The sequence below is a fragment of the Kogia breviceps genome, chromosome 13, assembly GCF_026419965.1.
Source record: "Kogia breviceps isolate mKogBre1 chromosome 13, mKogBre1 haplotype 1, whole genome shotgun sequence".
NCBI lineage: Eukaryota > Metazoa > Chordata > Mammalia > Artiodactyla > Physeteridae > Kogia > Kogia breviceps.
Window position 1 is genome coordinate 80,204,431 of NC_081322.1, and position 15,416 is coordinate 80,219,846.

At 42.5% G+C, this 15,416-nt stretch overlaps 1 protein-coding gene across 10 annotated transcripts in view; it reads left to right on the top strand.

The window, feature by feature from the left end:
* Positions 1–15,416, top strand: part of TIAM2 (TIAM Rac1 associated GEF 2) — a 262,812-nt gene that overhangs the window by 137,392 nt on the left and 110,004 nt on the right. Inside the window, exon 1 of one of the 10 annotated variants that reach the window (XM_067011045.1) lies at positions 1,249–1,393. The exons of 8 other annotated variants lie outside the window; for them this stretch is intronic. The gene's annotated coding sequence lies outside the window, so the exon portion shown is untranslated. Of the gene's footprint in view, positions 1–1,248; positions 1,394–11,923; positions 12,021–15,416 lie in introns of those variants that run through there. One more of the 10 variants, XM_067011046.1, reaches the window with a different exon arrangement.

A 15,416-nucleotide genomic window follows, 5' to 3' on the forward strand; every position in this document is an offset into this window, starting at 1 on the left:
GTCCGGAGCCTGTGCTCCGCAGCGGGAGAGGCCACAACAGTGAGAGGCCCGCGTACTGCAAAAAAAAAAAAAAAAAAAGAAAAAAGAAAAAAAAGAAAGTGTATTTTCCAGCATGTATTAACTACATGGAAACAACATGTTTGCACATGTGTGTACTTGTATGTGTAGATTATGCATGTGCACATATGTATTTTTCAGGCCAGATAAGAAATTAAAAGCTTACATGTCTAAACTAGAATCTTGTCTTTAATATTATGTAAGAATCTTGTCTGTTGCATGTATAGAGCCATTCACATTTTTTTAAGAAAAGTATTTTCTTAAAAAACTCTTGCCATGTGTTCGTCCAGGATAACGTGGAAACTTCTGCTTAAACTGTTTTCTTCTATGGACTATAATTTCAAAACTTGAAACTGAAATTAAAATTGAAAATCTGCTCCACAGATGTAACCTTGTTTTCCCATTTGGCAACCCCTCCATCCCCAGTAACTAATATAAAATGATCTGAAAATGTTGCTTTATCTTTTGGGCATACTTTAAATGGAAGGTCTTTCATCAAAAGGTGCAGCAAGACTTAACCCTTGAACCTCTGGTCTATCCGGGTTTTTTTTGTTTTTGTTTTTTTTTTAACAATTCAATGTTAATTTTTGAGAAAATAGCGACCCTTTGAGATAACAGGGACTTCCAATGTAGGGCACAGTAGGGCGCTGCTACTTCACTGAAAAACGCAGTAACTCCAGCAAGGCACACAGAGTAAGTATACATCCGCTATTTTGCAAATCACAAAATTATTCTGAAGGGCTGCTCTTGAGGCAGGGTTTTTATGACCGTCACATTCCAGCTGTGGTTTTGGAGATAGAATGTTTACTACCGCTCTCAACACAAGGATGGTAGGTGTGTATTCTTCCTGCTGAAAAGGCTTAAAAAAGCAGCTGAGGTTCCCTTCAAGTGAGTAAACCTTTATTCAGCAAACTCTGGAGCCGCGTTCCTATGGAACTTTGGTGGTAATGCTGGAATGTGAGGCCAACAGCAGCGCAGTCATGGGCGAGCCCGGCTCCGAGGCCCTGATGGCAGGCTGTCCTGCCTAATCGCTGCCGGCAGCCCGTGGAAAACCACTTTCTGGTTAAGTCTGCATCACACTCCTCCACCAATGGAAAAAATTGAACATGATGAGGGTGTGTAGCTAGCAGACAAAAATATATCCAGCATTGCACAGGATCTGTTTTTAGCTCTTAACGGCCGAGCATTTGAAGTGTTAGACGTTGTTTCCTGCCTTACCATGGGCAGGAAGAAGAGGGAGTCCACGGATGTGTATCTAGACCTTGACTCTGGGAAACTTGGTGGACTAATTAAAAGAGCCTGAGAAGAACTGGCTACATCCAAAGTTCTGGCAAAGGTAAGGGTATAAATGTTTATTTTCCCCTTCTGCAGTTGAGACCTCATGTTATATGTGAGATATCAGCGTTCCTTGAAATGTTCCTTTTGGTAACAGGTCATCACGTGCCGAATTTTGTTTTACATTATTCTGTACTTGCGCTGCCCACATTGGTGTGGATGAGGGAACAGTCCCTTTCAAGTTGAGTGTCTATATGCTTTCCCACACCTGTTAGTGATTTATCACCGCTGCCCATTCCGTTTTACTAATTAACCCTCTCCCAAAGCTGATGGTATATGTTGTATGGATTTATTTTTCCTGCTATCTCAGGAAAGTGCCATTTCTCAGTCTGACCATGTGAAAGCACTAATGACTATGATCTTATCTTTACCAGTTAATTCTTTCAGGGCACGGAGGGAAATGAAAATGTGCGCAGAGATTATATTTTATAGTTTCCTGCTCATTATGTAACTTCCTCAGGCCTTACTTTCGAGCTGAGTGAGCTCCTTGGTTTAAGAGTTTCGACTTTGTAATTTGATGTTCACTCTTTATTCATGTTTATCCTTAACTTTTGTCTCCAACTTTCTGAGAAAGAAAGGGAATCCTTCGTCGTGTGTGTGTGTGTGTGTGTGGGGGGCGGCGGGGAGTACTTGATTTAAGTAGAATGATTGATGCATGTCATAATCCCTCAGGGGTGGCTCATTCATTAGGCGTCTGTCTGAGCGCTGGGTTTATCAGCAAAGGATTGAGGGACCCAGCTCAGCAGAGTACTTCCCTCAGCTTTATGTTAATTTGGCCAAGCATGTAATTCTCAGAAAATTGGTAGGTGGAGAGACAGAAATAGGAAGCTTTCTTGAAGTCATTGTAACTTGGAAGATTATTTATAGAATTGCTGGAAAGTAAGTGTACTGCAGAACAGCTGCTAGCGTTTTCCCTAACACGTCTCAGCGTTTCTCTGTGGCCCTTCCTCATATTTAGGGATGCTAAATTTTGTACTTACTTTCAGCTGAATGAGGTTATGAGTTATTTTAGGGTGGGTGATGTGTGTGTCTCTTCAATGTGGGTCTTCCTTTACAGAAATGTCTTTTAGGGATGGAGGAGTGTGAGTGCTGTCCAGGTAGGTTAGAATGAATAGAAATGCTGGTAGTGTCGTAGTTTTTGCTCTTCCTCTGAATGTAGAAATTGCTGCTGTGACAGAGCCGGCAGCCACGTAGAGCAGGGACAGAGCAAGCCCCACCTGTCTTCTTGTGTAGTCGCATTAACACATGTCAACCACTTTGAGTTTCACCAGAGCTTGTAGACAGAAACTGAAGTCCGTTGAAGAACCTTCTGACTCCACTCCGTACTGACACGGTGTTTTGAATGCAAGTAGATAACACCTTTCTTTGGATACTTTAGTGCAGAGGGAGTGACTTGCAAAGCCTTCTCCTTACCCCAGGCCTGATCTAGGATTCCTGGAAGTGCGAGATAAGGGCTGGGCTCCTTGCCAAGAGATTATCCTTCTGAAGTGGTCCTTCACTTAACTACTAAGTAGAGCAGATGATTCTGTCTTGGTGGTCCAAGACTGTGTTTTGAGAAGAGCCATATTCCCTTTCTCAGAAGTATACAGTTAGCGTAGGGTCCCTACAACCTCTTCCTATTCAACAGCTATGGAATGAATGTGGAAACAACACAGAGAGAAGCCTAGAGGGAAAAGCTCACACTCCTTAAATATCTGATGGGGCCCTTTTCTGTGTCTGTCTGTGCCTTCAGGTTTAGCCCACTTTGTGAGACTCATTTACGTAAAGATAATAAACCCCCTTAGTGAGATCCCTTAAAAGGGGAGTAATAATAAGTATAGCTAAACAAATAATAATTTGCATTTGTCATTTGAAATTGTGTTCCTTAAATAGGAGCAAGATAAAATTGTTTTACTAGAAAAACTAAAAAAAAAAAATATATAAAGGTATGGACTCAAAAGAAATAGCAATAATATTAGAGACAGGGGAAAGAAATAATAATAGTAGTTGATAAACCTGAATTTCTGACTGTTGACACAGAAAGGTTCTAAACATTGTGTTTATAACAGTTTGAATTTTAGTAATGGTGGGTTGAGTGTCTTTCGATGATTCAGTTCTATCTCAGGTGGACTCCCAAATGCTAGGAGGTGTTAATGTCAGTATCCCAGGAATACATCGTACACTCTATTGTCAGCTATTTATAGTCTGTAGTATTGTAGAGTTGAAAAGGGACCTTAGGCAATTTTTCAAACGGGAAAACTGAAAACCTACAGAAATGAAATGGCGTGTCCAAAGTAACCGAGATGGTTGGCTGCCGAGCTGGGATGTGTGGTACCTGTTATCTTGCTGGTCTTTCCTTACACTGCCTGTCTCTTTAATTGGAACTACTTTGGCTCATTCTGATATATCTTTATAAATTGACACATACATACCCGTTTTCCTCTGTCCCTCCCTCCCTCCCTCCCTCCCTCTCTCTCTCCCTCTCTCCCTCCCTCCCTCCCTTCCTTCCTTCCTTCCTTTCATTGACTTACATACTTACTTACTTACCAAACCAGAAAGGCTTAAAGCTCTAGACAGAGACAAGACAAAGACTTTTGTTTTTCTTGGATCCTAATGAAGGTCAAAGCTGTACACTCAGTCGATGGTCATTGTTCCCATTGACTATTGCCAGAGAGAGAGTTAGGTGCGCACGTGTTAACCTGTGTGATAAGGCAGCTTTGGCTCGACTTCATCTGTCAATCTGTCCCTCTCTGTGGCCTTATATCGAGAGGTTGTTTCCCCATGATCCCACTCTAATAGAAGACTCACGTTTTCATTAGTTCTGTGCCAGACAAGAGAGGCTCTGGAAGGGAACAGAAGACAGCAGATGGACTTTAGCTTTGGTGCCATGGTAATGTAAGGCCCTTTTGGAAAAATAAACTTTACACATAAAGCGACAGACTAAGTAATCATTTTGTTCTAGGAGAGGGATGCGGTAAGCGCTGCACAGTGTTCGGATGAAGTTGGTCCAGGGTGTTCCTAAAACTTAAATAAAGGTTTAGAAATCCTGGGTATCTTTAGGACAACACTGGCAAGCAATAATAATCCCCATCCTGTTTTTGTCCTTGACCTTGACACATCTCTAGTTGCAGAATTGAGTAGGATTGCTGAGGTGTGAAGGGCTAAAGAGATGCGGAGTGTATGGGCTGGGAAAGACAAAAGCTAAAAGTCCATACCATTAAAGCCGATGAAAAGAAACTCTTTTGAGTGGAGAGAATGAAAATAGATTTGTTTTCAAGTCATCTGTAGCCACTCCTGGAAGGTAGAGTGACAAGTGAAAGTCAGCAGACGGCAGACAGACATAAGCCAAGAAAACCCAAGATATCAAAAGGTGATAGAGAGTAAAGAGCTTCATGAAAAGTGTACCCGCATTCATGGAACACAGACACACACACAGAGTCACATACATACATATATATATATATATTCCATTGACAATTGATAGCATGATCACAAATTAATCAAAAGTTAAATACAAAACAACTCCCAAACCCAGAAGTAACCGGAACATAGCAAAAACCTTGACTTACTTTTTCTACCCCACATGTGACCTAGAGAGAAAAAAACTGGAAATTGTAAGAAGACACAGTGAGAAATAATTTGCCCAAAAGTTCCTTACTAAAGTTGATACCCTTTTGTCCTGGTGCCTTGCCTCGTGTGTTTCTTATTAGTTCTCAGATGTGTTTCTGAAGTTTCTCTAATAGAGCGTCATGGCTCTAGGGCCGGTTCCCCCTCTGGTGCATGAACGGGCCTGGGGAGAAGCCTCCTTCCCCTTGGGCTAATAAATGACACCACCAGAATTTCCCCTCTCTCTCCTGCTCCAACCCAGCTTTCTCCACCTGGACTGTGCTCCGGTCAAGGTCACCGATAGCCTCCACATTGCTGAGTCCAGGGCTCTGCTCTCTGTTCTCAGTCCTTGTTACATGAACTGTCAGAAGCATTTGGTGCTTGTTCATGGTCTCCTCCCTGAAAAGCCTGTTTTCAGTGGGCTTTGTCAGCAGCATATTTTCTTGGTTTCCTCTTAATTGGATCCACTGACCGCTCTTCCTGTTTCTCCTTATTTCTTGGCCTCTTGGTGTTGGAGCACTCCCGGCCTCTCTGGGCCTCTTCCCTTCCCTTTGTTTACTTATTCCCTCGGGGAGCTCATCCAGTGTATGTTTCAAATACCATCTTCACGTGGGTGATAGAAAATTTGTGCCTCAGGCCCATCTCTCCCTGGAACTCTAGGCTCCTAAACCCCAGTGTCTACTCAGCGTTGCCGCTTTGATGTCCAGTGGGCATCTCCCACCTGACAAGAGCAGACCCCACCTCCTTGTCTTCCTCCCAGGCCTGCTCTGCTCTGCCTTCCCCCTTCTCCCGGTGGCTTAGTCTGAAGGTCGCGGGCTCGTCCTTGACCCGTCACCGCTCACTCCCAACCACCTGAGACCTCCGTTGGCTCTCCCTTCACCTGTCTCCAGACTCCCAACCTTCCCACCTGAGTCCAACTTGCATCACCTCTCATGTGAATTACCCTCCCAGCCCAACAGGCCCTGGCTTCCCGCCTGCTGACAGCAGTCCAGATCCACAGGGCAACTGCAGGGCTCCCCTTGAAATATGCCCCATGATGAGCTGTCTATATCCACAGCCCTCTAAATCATGACTTGCCATCTCAGTGTGAAAGCCACAGCCCTTAGAGGGGCCCTTCAGGCTGCGCCCTCTGGCTCCTCGTCCCCTCTGACGGCTCCTGGACCTCCTGCCTGTCCACCAATCTGGGCGTTTGCACCTTCTGTCCTCTGCTTCAGAGGCTCTTTGTTTCCCCAGAATCCGCATGTTCTCCCCTCCAGCAAGTCCTTGCTTAAATGTCACCAGTCATGAAGACTTCTCTGCTCCCCTTTCTAAACCTCGAGCTTCCCTCTCCCCACATTGCCTATTTCCCCCTTCCCCCTTCATTTTTTTGCTAAAGTACTTAATCACCTTCTAATATATAATTTACTTACCTTCTTGGTTTATCATTCAGTCTCCCCACTCTAATATAAGCTCCATGAAAGGGATTTTTTTTGGGGAGGGTGTATTTATTGCTATATCCCAGGGCCCAGAACAGTTCTAGCACAGACTAGTTGCTCAGGAAATATTTATCACATTATTCAATGGAAGTGTATCCTACTTAGGATACCCGATGATGTAGCTAAAGCAACCTAACGTAAATGCTAAATATCATTGGCTTCCTATGTTTTATCTCAAAATGTAAATTTTATATTTTACTTCGTGATCTATGTTTCTTTATTATGGCAACAGTGTTTTAAATTACTTAGCGTTAGATGAAATGGAAACTTCAAGAAGATTCCCCTTTGTTATTCTATGGTCTTGATACTTAGAATAATGACCATGTAGCTTAAACTATCAAGAAAACAAAACTCTCACTTGTGCAATGTTGTTGCAAAGCAGCAGAATAGAATAGCTACATTTTAAACTTCCAACTCCTTAGTTAACTTAAAATTGCACTTTTTCATTTTATCATGTTCCCATTCCCAGCTGTGGAAGCCTTTGCTGCTTGGAGAACGGATGCCGCTAGGGAAAGGTATTTATGAAAGGGGCATGGATCACAATCATTCTTCTAAAGGAGGAAACTGAAAGTTAGATTGTACTTAAAAAAAAAAAAAAGATATGGGATGTTTTCAGGTTTAAAAAGTACAGAAACATTTAAAATTGTATTGATGTAAATACATATATATTTTTTTTAATTAAAGAAATCCAGGTTGGATTTCAACCTTTGCCCCTTCGGGATCTTGGTCAAATTATTTAATCCCTGGAGGCTAACATTTCCTTTCCTATAAAACAGGGATGATTAGCTAAGCTCTTGGGGTTCTTGTGCCCTGGGTAGCCCCGGCACACAGCATCTCAGGACATATTAAATCCTTCCCTGTCTCTCTGCATGCCCGTCTACTTGAGGTATCAAAACTTTTCAATTCCTGTAAATTATGAAATTTAAGCTATACGTACTAATGCTATTCTTTTTTTTTTCTGAAAGTTTCTGTAAAGTGACTAGCTAAAATCTTATCAGTTTTATTTTGAATAATGTATGATTTATGGAAAAGTTCAGCAGTGATTGGTTTAATTTTACCTTCAGGCCCAAGAACAACTTATATTGTGGCTTTAAGACATAGACTTGTAGAAATGAAGGCTTCAATCAGGCTACAAGCCGCATGGAAGGAAAATACTTACACATTTATGAGGGTGAGGAAAGCCCCTGTTTAAATGAGGGGGAAAATGTGTGGTTTAAGCCTGTTCGGTTTTTAACTTAAATGGAACAGTATATAATGAAGAAATACTTTGCTAAGAATAACCTGGTACAATGACCACGGTATATTTTGTTCACAGAACATGACTGAGGTTTAGGAGTGCGATGCCTGCTTCTGATTTACTGAAGCACGTGCCTTACAGACAGGTGTCCGAGTCAATGAGAAGCCATGTTGGTTATAGCCTGGGATTCCGATGCATGGTCTTCTGTTTCCATCTTGCTGTGAAGCTTGGGAGGTGCCTACCCATGTCTGAACTCGCTTGTTGTAGAATGGCTCATGTTCCTAAAAGTTAAAAAAGAGGGTTATTTAAAAGTCACGCTAACCATTTTGAATCTTGTGCATCTTTGGTTCCAGCCGTCACCAAAGCAGTATAAGGTCTGTAGAGAACAGGCTGTTGGCCAAATCGTGGATGAGACTTGAAGTACACTTGGTAGAAAATGCAGAGTGGGACTCAACATTTGATATATATATTTTTTAAGGTCAGCAATTTTTTAAAAAATAAATTTATTTTAATGAATTTATTTTTGTCTGTGTTGGGTCTTCGTTGCTGTGCGCGGGCTTTCTCTAGTTGTGGCGAACCAGGGCTACTCTTCATTGCAGTGCGCGGGCTTCTCATTGCGGTGGCTTCTCTTGTTGCGGAGCATGGGCTGTGGGCACACGAGCTTCAGTAGTTGTGGCGCGTAGGCTCGGTACTTGTGGCTCTTGAGCGCAGGCTCAGTAGTTGTGGCTCATGGGCTTAGTTGCTCCATGGCATGTGGGATCTTCCCGGACCAGGGCTCGAACCTGTGTCCCCTGCCTTGGCAGGCGGATTCTTAACCACTGTGCCACCAGGGAAGTCCCAACATTTGATACTAAAAAAAAAAAAAAAAAAAATCCGTGCTACTCTGTTAGAAAGAGCAGGGATGAAAATGTGTGAGATGCATTTTGATAAACTTTGAAAGAAAAATAAAAAAGTTTTATCTTTACATGGATGGTTTTATTTTAGACTATGTTAGTTCTGTAATTTTTATTGAAAAGTTGATTTTTAAAAAACCCCTGAAGTATTTTCAGATTCTGTGATGGCTCAGAGGTAGCTGGGCCTCTCAACTCACTGACATTCCAGAAACATACCAGTAATATTTGTGGGACTGTTGGTCTCACCAAGTCTCTCATAAACTCAATGCTGTTAAAGTTGTTGTACACTCGCTTATTGATTCTACAAATGTTTCCTGTTAATCGTTACTCCCCCTTCCTACACAAGCTGATAAGCCCCTCCGGGGAAGGGATCAGATCATATATCACTCTTGTTTCTCTCCAGTGCCCAGCACACGGGTGGATATGTATAGGCGGGTCTGCGGAAATTCAAGTTGAGTTGGTGAGTGGAACTCTTATTTCACATCAGTTCCCAGGTTTCTGCGAACACTAAGGACATTTTCTTCTTTTGCTAACACTGCCTCCCACGCTGGGCTTCGAGCTACTGATTACTGTGGACTCCTTCCCAGATGGTGTCCCAGCGTGTCCCTAGGATACGGCTCATGTGTGGTGCTTCTGGGGACAGTGGGGAGGGCGCAAAGGTGATGGGCAGGGACCGGCAAGGTCTCCCCCAGCCTCCTCTCCCTCATCCCTCCTTCCCCTCTTACCTCTTCCTCCTCATCTCTCTCAGCGTTATCCCTGACACTTGTGCTCAGCCCCTGCTGCCCTTGTCACCTTTCCTGAACAAGCTGGGGGCTTTCTCTGATTAGTTCACTTGTTGATTCAGTCACATGTGGATTCAGCAAGTGGTCCTGGAGCGCCCGTGTCTTTGGATGTGCCATTTTCTATTCCTTGGAATGTCCTTTTCTTTCTTCATCTAGCAGAATCTCACACATCCTCAGGACTCAGTTCTTTGGCTGACTTCTTTATGGGGTCATGTTTAACTTTCATAGGAAGGGCCTGAATGTCCAATGAAAGTTTCTCTTAATCTGTAGCCTGCAGAAGGGAGAGGATGTCACATGTGGTGCCCAGAGCTGCACATCAATAACGGAGAGTCCTTTTCTCTCTCGCTCTTCTTCTCTCTAGCTGAAGTGTTTGCCTTGGGTGATGATTTTTTGGGATGTTTCAAGACTCTCTAGACTTGGGTTGTCCCTGAGTCTTATTAGAATGGATGTGCCATTCTGATGAAACTGCTACTTGCGGTTTTATAAATCATTGTTTTCAAGTTCTTTTTTCAGATCATTACTCAAGGAGATATAGTTTTACTTCACCACCCAGTATACAGGCAAACATACAAGCACACAAAAAAATTTAATGTCATAGAACAATTTTTACCATTATTGGGATACAGTTCTCTATTTTCTATTTTATTATAGTCTCTGCTCCATTCCTGTTCTATTCTAGTCCTTTGAAAATACTGGTATTAAATCATTCAATGAATTTCATGAGCCAACAATGCATCATGAACCCTTGGACAAACACTTCTGTAAGCAATGCTGCAGATGTTAAAGATTTTTTTATGAAAACAGGTGTGAGTGCTGAGACCCTGCGTGCGAGAAATTGGCTTACTAAGGTGATGAACTATGCAAAAAGCTAGGCTATCGTCTCTGTGGAATTTATTGCTTTTCCCCTGCTGAATACCAGCCATGTTTGTCGACTGAGGTCCTGTTAGGCATCCCTTGCTGCAGATTGGTTTGTCTTTTCATCTGTTAATATGCATTTGGAAGGAATCCTGCTGAAGTGAAATAGACCCAAGGGGGTTCCACAGTGGATGCTTAGCTTTTGAGGCCCTTAGCAGAGCCCACTTTCTGCCCACTTTATTTATAAGGGTTACTCTCCCTCAGCACTATTCCTACGGAGACCAGATGTTCCTTTCTCCTGCCTCCTCGTACAAACGGGGTTCAAGTTTTCTTACGATTAGAAACGAGCTTCTTCGAGTGCGCTTCCTTGAGGCAAGATGGGAGAAGCAGGTTCCGGCTGTATTTACAGAGTTCGTGAGTAAGTTTGGGTCCTTGACAGAGTTGGAATGCTTTGGTTTTAGATTTTTTCGGCATATTTGTTCTTGTATTTTAGTGTTTTTAATGAGACAGGCAGTAACATCTTAAGGCAGCGTTTCTCAGCCTCAACACCGATGACGTATGGAGTGAAGTAATCGTTTCTTGTGGGGACTGTCCTGTGCGTTGTAAGATGGTTAACAGCACCTCAGAACTCTCCCGGCTCGAGGCCAGTGCCCCGCGGGACAGCCAAAAATGTTCCTCGATATTGCCAAATGTCCCCTGGGGACCAGGATCGCCGTGGCTGACATTCGCCAGTTGTTCAGTGAACACTTAGGTTACATTTCTACACTTTCTAGCATGTAATAATACAAGTACATGGTTTGTGTCATTGTTTCTGTTGACATTTGACACGTGTGTAGCAAATTAGATAGTTTTATATGCTGTGATTATTGGAGAATTGATCAAAATCAAAATCAGTGCTGACAGTGGAACTTGGAAAGTTCCAAATTTATATATATAAACATATGTAATAATTAATGTACCGATTAATAGTCAATAAAATGAAACAGCAGACTGTTATAAGATCTGCTATCATAGTACACCAAGTCAAATTTTATCACTAACAATTAATAATAGTACTGTATGTTTGTGTTTCACAGTTTTTTTGGTGGTTTCACGTGTATTTCCACACTTGATTCTCTATCCGTGAAGTAGGCAGGACAGATATTTTTATCCTCAAGTTGCAAATGCAGAAAGAGAGATTCAGAAAGCATAAGTAGTTCGACCTAAAACTCACATGTTACTTAAGAGCTGGAAGCAAGTCTTAAACCCAAGTTCTGTGACACAAACCAGACAGGGATCCTGAGATTTGTCTCCTTAATGAGTGAAGCTCCCCTCAGCCTCCCACCCCTAAGTAAAGGGAACCGAGTAGATATTGTTATGATTAATGGCTAGTCCTTTTCTTATCTTTTTTTCCAGCTCTTCCCACTATCTGAAATGTTTGTCTTGTCCAATGATGAGGCTCCTCTTTCAGTATAAAAATCTTTCCAAAATTACAGGAGAAGCCTTGTTGATATCTTGTGGAGCCCCCTTCACGGCCTCGCCAAGCCGGAAGTCTGGCTTTTGTTCGTGTCCCCAGGCCTCCGTGCTGCTGGCCGTCACCAGTCCGCCCCCAGCCCTCCTCGCAGCCCCATCTGGCCTGCTCGGGTCGTCTCTGATGTCCCTGTAGTTAGTTGCTCCATCTGGGCGGGCGGCACAGGCAGAGACCAAGCAGAGTTGGAGGATTTTCGTTGCCTTTGCTCTGAACTCTGTGTTACGTGGAAGCAGAGGATTTGGCAATCTGACACATCAGCTCAAGCCGAAGCTCAAGGCCAGTGAAGAAAAGGTAAATCTTGAATTTCCTCCTGAAAGATTCCTGCTGTGAGATTCAGTAGGTCCCACTGGCTGCTGGGATTCTGATGACGCATTTGTGGAATTCCTCCACATTGCTGGGCATTTCTGGGGTGGTAATTGATTGCAATTTAAAAAAGTTTAAATTAGGAGTTTGGGATTAACATATACAACAGTACTATATATAAAATAGATGACAAGGACCTACTGTATGGTACAGGGAACTATACTCAATATTTTGTAATAAAGTATAAGGGAAAAGAATCTGAAAAAGAATGTATATGTGAGGTGTATATATATATATATATATACACACATATAAATACATATATATATAACTGAATCATATGTATATGAATCACTTTGCTGTACACCTGAAACTAACACAACGTTGTAAATCAACTATACTTCCATTTTTAAAAAAAGGAAAAAAAACTTCCATTCTTGTTTGTGATTTTAGCTTAAAAAGCTACATAGCACATTCATAAGATTGGGGCTTGGAAGGGAATGTAGAAAACAAAAGACAGGGGTTGCTTTTAGGTTCAGGAGATTGTGATCAATCTTTTAAAATTCCAATATTTTATTATAATTATTCAATAAATAAAAAATAATTGGAAACAAAAGTGTATACACAGCATAGAATATTTGTGAAGTATACACAGCCATAGCACCCTTTCATTTATTCCTGAGTGACGTCACTTAAATTTTCTCTGGGTCAACTGTGGGCCTTGGTGTACATTCGTGTACCTGATATGTGTTACTGCAGGTTAATAGTATACCCAGTGTGCATGCTTTTTCCTGTTGGGGGCTTTTAGCTATTTCTTTTCTTTTTAAAAAATTTCACAGGAAATCTGTCATTTTGATATTGTCAGCCTGCTTTCTATCAATAAATTTTTTTTTAAACTTGAATACCATAAAATTCCCTTAGTAAAAGAGTTCAGAGAGTCAGGGTTGCAGAAAACCTGACCTGTTTATTCTCTTGCTTTCAGCCAAAAAAAAAAAATCACAGCTGAAGCATGACAGATAAATTGCAGTTCAATTTGCCAAACTCCTCAGGGACAGATCTAAAGTTTCCCTCAGAGATTACCCTTCTGTGTCAATAAATTCCTCATAAATATTAGATAAATTCTTCTTGCTACAGTTTAAGGCTGTCTTCCTTTTGTGGGATTGATTGACTAGGGATGTTGAACAGCTGGTCAGCATTGTCCACATGTCACATTGCACGTTGTATCCGCCTTTCGGCTTTCCTCCCGGCAGTACTGTGTTAATTATTGAGGCATCGCCTCATGGATTAATACATCAGTCTTTTCAGCCAGATCCTGTTGGGATGATTCCTGCTCTTAGTTGGTGCCCAGATCAACCTTCTAACAGGTGAAGTTGCTTTCATTCAATTCAACAGGTGTTTATTGGATGCCTCTGTGAGCCCCAAAGTTGCAGACCTTAATGGACAGCACCTCAGAAAGGACAGGGTTCAGGGCTCTGTGTTTTAAAATAGGACATGAAATTTAAAATTAAGCTATTTATAACTTCAAAAGGAGTAAGACAAGTTGAGGTTACAGTCTGCTGCCGGGGCATAAACTTCCAACCCTGAGCCATTCTGCGCCTTTGAACCCCTGTCTTTGTGTGTCCTTGAGCGGCTGACCCAGCGGGACCCTCTCTCAGTGGCAGCTTTATGCCGCTGCGTTGGGGGCCTTGAGCCGGCGCTGCGTGTGCTCGTCTTTGGGCACGTGATCCTGGGATCAGAAGGGCCTGACAAAGAGCCGCCCAGGAGACTTTCACCTGTGGGTCACCTCCAGACTTTGGTCTTGTTGAAAGTACACAAGCACAGAGGCTCACGCCCATCAGCTTACTGTGTGAGGTCTCAGACCCGGCAGCTGGGAGCGTCTCTGGCCACTTTCAGTTCCTGTGTTAAAAGAGTGTAGCTGAGAAAAGACAGACAACTCAGGTTTTGAACTTTCAAAAGGTGGGGTTCTTGTGTTCTAGCTCCCGTGTCAGAGGTATCACGGGGGCTGCTTTTTAGTGTCAGCTCAGCCAGTGGCTCTTCTGCCTTTTAGATGTTTGGGAGAGCTGCCCACGGGAAGGTGTGGTCAGTAATGTAGTAGGTACCATTTCAGACCTTGTTAGTTAGATGCTGGCCTCAGTCTTTATAAAGACTGTTAGATCTCCTGCTGATGCCCAAGTGGGAAATCTTTGACATTAAAAAATTTTTTTTTCAATTTAAAATGTGTGTGTGTGGATCGTCCCAGATAGACTTGTGTCTTTGGCCTCGTTGGACACACTTAGGTCCCGTGCCAGTGCTTCATGACCTTTAAAAGTCACCATCGAACCCTCCAAAGAAGCTATACAAGTGGCCAACAAGCGCATAAAAAAGATGCTCAACATCACTAATCATTAGGGAAATGCAAATCAAAACCACAGTAAGATATCTCCTCACACTGTAGGATGGCCACTATATAAAACAAACAAATAGAAAATCACAAGTAGTGGCGAAGATGTAAAGAAATTAGAAGTCTGTGAACTGTTGGTGGGAATGTAAAATAGTGCTGCTGCTGTGGGAAACAGTATGGTGGCTCCTTGAAAAATGAAAACTAGAATTACCATATGATCCAGCAATTCCATTTCTGGGTATATGCCCAAAGGAAGTAAAAGCAGAGTATTGAAGAGATACTTGTATATCTATGTTCACAGCAGCATTATTCACAATGGCCAAGAGGTAGAAAGCAGTCTCTAGTTATCCCTTTACAGATGAATGGATAAACAAATTGTGTACACGTACAATGGAATATTATTCAGCCTTTAAAAGGAAGGAAATTCTGATGCATGCTACAACACAGATGAGCCTTGAAGACATTATGCTAAATGAAATGAGCCAGTCACAAACAACAAATCCTGTATGATTCCACTTACGTAATGTACCTAGAGCTATCAAATTCAGAGAGACAGAAAATAGAATAGTTGTTACAAGGGGCTGGGGAGGTGGGGGAGAGGGGGAGGTGGGGAGTTGTTTAATGTACGGAGATTTCGTTTTGCAAGATGAAAAGCATTCTGGAGATGGATCGCATAACGATGTGAACGTGCTTCGCATTCCTGTCTGTACACTTGAAATTGGTTCAGATGGTAAATGTTACATGTGTTGTACCACAATTACAAATAAAAAATCTTTTTGAGAGGAAAAAAGTCACTAGTGGCCCCTCACTGCTCTTCTCGCGCTCTGTCTGTGGCGGAAATAAAGGCTTTGTGTCCAGCAGTGAGCACAGCACCCCAAGCCCCCCCCTCTTGCCCTCAAAAGTGGGCTTCCTACCTCTAGCCCTGTGCAGTGAGACCCAAGCAGGTGCTGGAGAAAACCTTTAAATCTCATCGACTGGGTCCACCTCTCTGACACGCATTATTT